Here is a 6428-nt window from a genome sequence, read left to right as displayed (position 1 = left end):
TCCCAAGCACCAGGACTGGAAGAGCTGGGGAGTGTGTATGCTCTGCATTCAAGGCAGAGAGCAAGCTGTTCATTATTCTCGTAGAAAGAGCGTCAGCCTGTGGTGACATTTTGTATTGCTTGAAGAAACAGCGTGTCCTTTGTATTACTTGCATTTCCAACAGGGGAAAAGGGTTACAGAAGTGTTGCCTTGGACTAGATGCGTTTCAGCACTGGACTTGCACATTATTTTTGTTTTGTGCTTGCCCCTTAACTGTTTCAGGGTACTGTTGTACTCTTATTTCCAGAAGGAGATGTATGGAAGAATAGACTTCCATAGATTTTTTTTTTTTTTTTTTTTTTTTAAAGCAGTGTATCTCACCAGTCCTTCTGCTCTTTGCTGTGTAAAACTTGTCTAATTTCAGAAAATGGTAGTATTGAAAGGAATATGAGGAATCCAGGCTGTCACTTGGAGCCACCTCCACAAAGTTGTTTAGTCACCTTTCACTTGATGCACAGATAGTGTATTAGGAGTTCTGCAGAATATGATTGTGGCAACCCTGATCAAACTATGGACCACATAACAACACTCTGCCCTTTATACAAATTTGACAGACACATTGCTGAGATACAGTCCCTTTTCTCAAGAGCTTTAGACTGGTTAACTAACCTTAAACTGAACTGATAATTGTTGCTCCAAGTCAGCCATACAAAAGAAGAAGACCTTTCTCTTACAAAAGTACCTAACTCATTGAAATCAGCATTATTGTTAGGCACTGAAATACCTCTGTGACTGTGTCCCTTTGTCTATGTCTTAACCTGAGATATGCCCATATTTCCTTCAGGCAGGGACTTATCAAGATACCAGGTAGTTTTTGGTTCCAGTTGCATTGATTAATGGGAGACAGACACCTTCATTCTTTAAAAAATCTGTGCATTTCTGTCCCTCTTGTTTGAAAGGTAGTAGCACCTCTAGCTTCTCTTCAGACTTACTGATGCACTCCCATGTGTAGGCAAAACCCTTAAAAATCAGGGAGCATGAAGCAAATAAGAAAACCCTGTATAGAGGAAAACTTAGAAAGAAAGATCTTTGGATATGATTTTGAAGTGGCCAAGGTGTTTATATGACAAACCCTAAAACATTACCATTTTTTGCATCTCAGCATCCAGTACAGTATTTAGTGTTTGTATAATGTTGACTCCCCCACTGTTGTCTCTGAGAAGTGCAGGGCAGAACACACAGCATGGAGAGGGCTATTGTGGCTCTAAACTGGATACTGAACATCTTTCAAGTCTGACTGTTAGAGTCCTGTATTTATAACATACAAAGACATTATTGAGTATTTGGCATTGGGCCTCTGAGTACATAGTAGTGTACTATCAAGAAGATTTTTAATATTTTAAATTTCAAATATATAGTTTTTTTACCTACATGATCCTGGATTTCAGATGTTACATGGAAGGACACACTGGCAACTAATGTAGGACCAGATTTTAAATGCTAGGTAGGCACCTAAAGATGCAGATAAACACCTAATGGGGTTTTTCAGAAATTTCATCCTAGATGCCTAAGAACCATTAAGTGAGAATTCATTGTAGGGGATTTTCTATTCAAATCCAACTGGGTTCCAGATCTTCAGATAGGGAGAGCAAACTTAGTGTACATATACTCTGACTGCCTGCTGAATTAGGAGCAATGCAGCCACATCTGCTGAGTATTGCAGGCAGTTAATGAGCACAAGGTAGGCTAATTGGCACCTTCACTCAGCAGCGCTAATTTTCCCCCCTTGCAGCATTGTACATGGAGGGAGCCCATGCAGAGCAGTGTGATGTATTTGAGGGTACCAGTGCTTGACCTGAAAGTTTGTGGTCTAGATTTGCATCCTGTAGTGCATTCCAGACAGAGTTTGTAGCCATAGGTACTTAGCTCCTGTTGCTTTCATTGAGCAACTAACTTTGAGTATCTGGGTTGTGGACAGATATAATAGTTTCTCCAATCTTAATTATACTGGTTAAAGATGTTTGATATAATTGCTAAATATTTCCACCCCACTACTGATATAAATGGAGCCCCTATAACTTGTTTGCTTCTGCTGGTATAAAAATGGACAGGACACACAATAATTTCAAGCTGAACAGCTGATAAAGGCTCCTGAGTAGCAAGTTCCTGCATCTCTTTCTAAAATAGTTTAAAGTTACATGTGTCTGCAGCTTGGATCTTTGTGCCTGTCTATATTTTTAGGTGCCAAAATTCTTTTAAAAGTTTTGGTGTTTAGCTTACATGCCTGAAGTAGCTTCTGACCAAGTCTAAGTTATGTATGTTCATACCATCATATAACTGTCTCCACTGAAACACACCTAGCATACTAAATTCATTTGAGTTCTAACTATGGTGGCAGAAAATGAATGTATTAAAGTAATATTTTCAAAATAACATTTGAATCTCTTTTCACTAATGCAGTATCATCTACTGATTCAGTCCAGTGGAGGCAGGTTCCATGATTCCAGCCTGCACAGCCACCTACAACCTGCTGCTTACTGAAATTCTTAGATGCACCTGTGACTTCTTTAAACAGAAGGAGCAATGCAGGCAGACCTAGTTGAAAACATGAAATCAAAAAGGGTGAAGTGCTGGTCCCACTGCAGTCAATGGGAGTCAAAAGCAGTCAAAGCTACTACTGGGATCAGGACTATACCCTGGATGTTTGGCAATAGACTACAGAAAAACCACAGTATTATACCTTGTGTATGCTTGTAGGCACATGGATAGGCACCCAGATATGTGCTCTAATGTACATACTTTGCTTTGGCTTTAAATGTTTTTTAACTACAGAAGTTATTGGGTTTGATGTTGCATTCCTATAAGGAAATCTTTGTCAATTCTGCTGTAAGTGTTTGAGCTCAACGCTCTAAATTCAACGTGTCAGAATTCATGTTAGCATATATTTATGAACTATTACTTCTATCAGGATTAGAAATATGGACTCTTTCTTTGATTTTTCTTGTCTATCAGATCTATTTAGGAAAAATCCACCAGTGTTGACTTTACCTTTCCATGCAAAATCGTGCCCCATGACATCTGCTATGCACTGATTTCATTGTAACTGGGATTTTTGATGAGGAAAGAATTGAAGACAGGTTCAAGAAAGCTTTGTAGAAGCCAACATTATTGTGAAACTTTGGGTAGGTTACACCAACACCTAAAACACTTCAATAACCACTACAGGACCAAGTTATTGGACACATCCAGCTGAGCCTGCATGTGCCTCTTGCCATGTCTCAAAGCAGTTTGAGACCCAGTTGAGAATATGCAATTTGCTGCATATTTGCAGCTTGGGCTCAAAATTTGATACCTGGAGATCCAGGTATCAAACCCCCAACAGAAAAGAAGCAGGGCAGGACCATGCCTGGAGGAAACCACAGGCTCAGGTCCTCTAAAGAGGACCCCCTCTATGCCTGCCCCTTGCCCCGATGCTGCAGCACGCTGCCTGCCCGTGCCGGGCAAACGGTGATGCAAGCTGCAGCAACCTGGGTGAGAACTCCACTCCAGGTAAGTAGGGAGTGGAGGGAGGGAAGGTGCTGTAAGAGTGCAGGGGACCATTAGGAGGGCAGCTCATATCCCTTCCCACCCACTTCCTGCAAACCCCCCATCCCCCCATCACACACCCATTGTGCCCAGCTGACAGACAGGATGAGACCTGCTGGTAGGTGCTGTGGCTGCAGGGGAGATGTCCCCACATCCTAGTTAGTGAAGGGGTCAGGGGGAGCTCTAATTGTTCTATCATAAGAAAACTAAAAGCAAACATCAAAACATATAGATAATTAGAATGTATTTTATTATGATGATAGAGACACTGGTAGGCTTCCAAATTGCTTTAACTTTAAATATATCAATAAAACATTGGCCCAACTGATCTCTCTCTCTCTCTCTCTCTCTCTCTCCATATATATATATATATATATGTATATACTAGCAAATTGCCCATCAAGAATGACGCGTGGGGACAGAGGTCCACATCCGGTCCCTCCCCCCTTCAGGTCGAGGCCCATTTCCATCCCCTGCCCCCCTTCAGGTCCAGGCCCATTTACGTCCCCCCACCCCACCCCAAGTTCAGCTTCAGGCCCATTCCCCACTCTCCCGCTTTGGCTCTGGGCCCATTTCCTTCCCCTCCCCCCTGCTGATTTGGCTCCAGGCTCATTTCCTTCCCCCCTGCCCCCCACTCACTTCAGCTCTGGGCTCATTCCCCCCACACCCATGCTGTGTCTCTGGAGGAGCTGCCAGGCTTCGATTGTCCCCTGACCTGGCACAGCCAGGGCCCCATTCACAGTGACTGGGGCCCTGGCTGGGCTGAGTTGTGGGACAATCAGAGCCCAGCAGCTCATCCAGGGGCATGGTGCAGGGGAGTCAAAGGGGGGGCACATGGTCTCCCGGTCTGTGCATGGGGCAAGTGTGAGCTGCAGCTGTGGGCTGCACTCAGCCTCTGCTACTTGCCTTGCTGCTGCTGCTTGACAGCAGCACGGCGTGGCACCATGCAAGTCCTGCCACTGGGTGGGCTGGGCAGCGAGGCACAATAGCATTGCACCACTGTCAAAGCAGCAGCAGCGAGGCAGGGAGCTGAGGCTGAGTGCAACCCACAGTTGCAACCTGGCCTTGCCCTGTGCACAGACCACGGGCCACAGGCTGCCCCCTTGGCTCCCCTGTGCCGTGCCTCTGGAGGAGCCACCAGGCTCCGGTTGTTCATCAACCCAGTCCGGCCGGGGCTCAAGTCACCATGAATGGGGCACTGGCTGGGCGGGGTTGGGGGCATTCATAGCCCAGGGGTGCAGTGTGAGGGAGCCCGGGGGCGGGGCATGGGTAAAAGAGAAGGACAGATAACAGAAGAATGAGGTAAAAGACATCTAAGCAAGGTACTTTGACATTGTGATTACTAGGGTGATATAAGTACCAGACTGAGAGATAGAGGGCATGTCTACACATGCTTTCCCCATGCTTAAACTTAATACGCATTAACCTAATGTGCATTAAGGCAATTAGGCACACATCTACATGTGCATGTGTTAAGGTACATTAATGTAGGTGTGTAGATTGACTTGAGACTAAAGTCAGCCCCAAGTCAATGGACAACTACCACATTAATGCACATTACCACATCTACATGTTCCCTAATGTAACTTAGATATTCATGCATAAATTTGACACCTGCTTTATGCACCTTAAATTAGGTTAATGCACATTAAATGCACATGTGTAGACATGCCCAGAGTTCCCTAATAACAACATTATAGCCTGTGTGGAAAAAGAGGCATTAAGTTATTGCTGTCTTAAACATTTATGCTCTGTGGACTCCATTGGAGTTGACACAGAGCACACTGATGGCCCAGGCATAGTAACTGAACCAGTCAAGTTACCATTGCTGGATGGTGCTGAAAGAGCTGTTGGAAGTGAACATGGCAGCCCTTTCTCAGGTCAGACTCAAGTTTAGCCAAGGGTAGGAGCCGATTTCCCCCTAACTTCCACCTTTGAAGCTTTTTTTTTTTCTAACTGCATGCTCAGCTTTGTTTGGTGGGACAGCACATCCAAACTGTAGCCCTGCTTGAGCCCTGTGACTGATTAGTTCCCTTTTGACCATATCTGCACAGGAGGGGAATGGACTCCTGATCCAGAAGGCATTTTGTATTTTACTCTCTGTTGTGGCTAACTGGTGGCTAAAAGTATGTTTAGAGTTTGGAAAACTTGGAGCACTTTTGGTAGAATCACTTTTATGATCAATGGTTGATCTGGTGGTATTGCCAAAGCTACAGCTGCAGGTGCAAGTTAAAATCTTCATGTTAGGGTATTGCTCTTACTCTAGTGTTGCATGAAGTGAAGTATGAATGGCTTTGTGTTGATAACGTTAACCCCCAGGGAACTCAGAATGTTCTCTCCTTTATGTTGGTGCACATCAAAAGGTATTCTCCCCTATTTAATAGAGAACCTCCACCCACTCTTCCCCAGAGCCATAAATGCCAATTCCCCTTTCCTCTTCTGCCTCTGGAGTAAGCACCTTTCCTCCCACTGCATAACAGATGGGATGGATAATTTGGGCAGAGAAGGAACTCCACTGATTTTTTGGACCTTGCAGCAAAAGTTCCAGTCAAATGACTTAGCAGGGGGCCTTAGATTTGCTTGAACAGGCCTTGTGTGTCTTTCACTACGATCAAAGTGACTGTGAGAAATTGTGGTTTTTCAATTCATTTTTTGCATATGGGAGAGAGGATGGCTTTGTGCAATGGCTGTTTAAAAATACTTCAAAAGAACTTGAATCAGTGCATGGCTGTGCTATATACACATTAAAATAATTGATTTTTGGCAGCCTTTTAGGAGATATATAAATTAAAGGGATCACGTTTCTGATATATTTTTTTGGACTTTATTTTATGTTGACTTTCAGAGCCTCCTCCCTCCCCGAG

At 44.0% G+C, this 6428-nt stretch overlaps 1 long non-coding RNA gene across 1 annotated transcript in view; it reads right to left on the bottom strand.

Annotated features, from left to right (window-relative positions):
* LOC109307318 overlaps positions 1-3920 on the bottom strand; it is a 25956-nt gene extending 22036 nt beyond the window's left edge. The window contains exon 1 of the long non-coding RNA XR_002100232.1: positions 3890-3920. This is a non-coding gene — a long non-coding RNA (uncharacterized LOC109307318). The remainder of the gene's footprint in view (positions 1-3889) is intronic.
* Between the last annotated feature and the right edge of the window lie 2508 nt (positions 3921-6428).

The sequence above is a fragment of the Crocodylus porosus genome, unplaced genomic scaffold, assembly GCF_001723895.1.
Source record: "Crocodylus porosus isolate Cpor-Errol unplaced genomic scaffold, CroPor_comp1, whole genome shotgun sequence".
In the NCBI taxonomy this organism is placed as follows: Eukaryota; Metazoa; Chordata; order Crocodylia; family Crocodylidae; genus Crocodylus; species Crocodylus porosus.
This window is presented reverse-complemented; position numbering and strand designations above follow the sequence as displayed.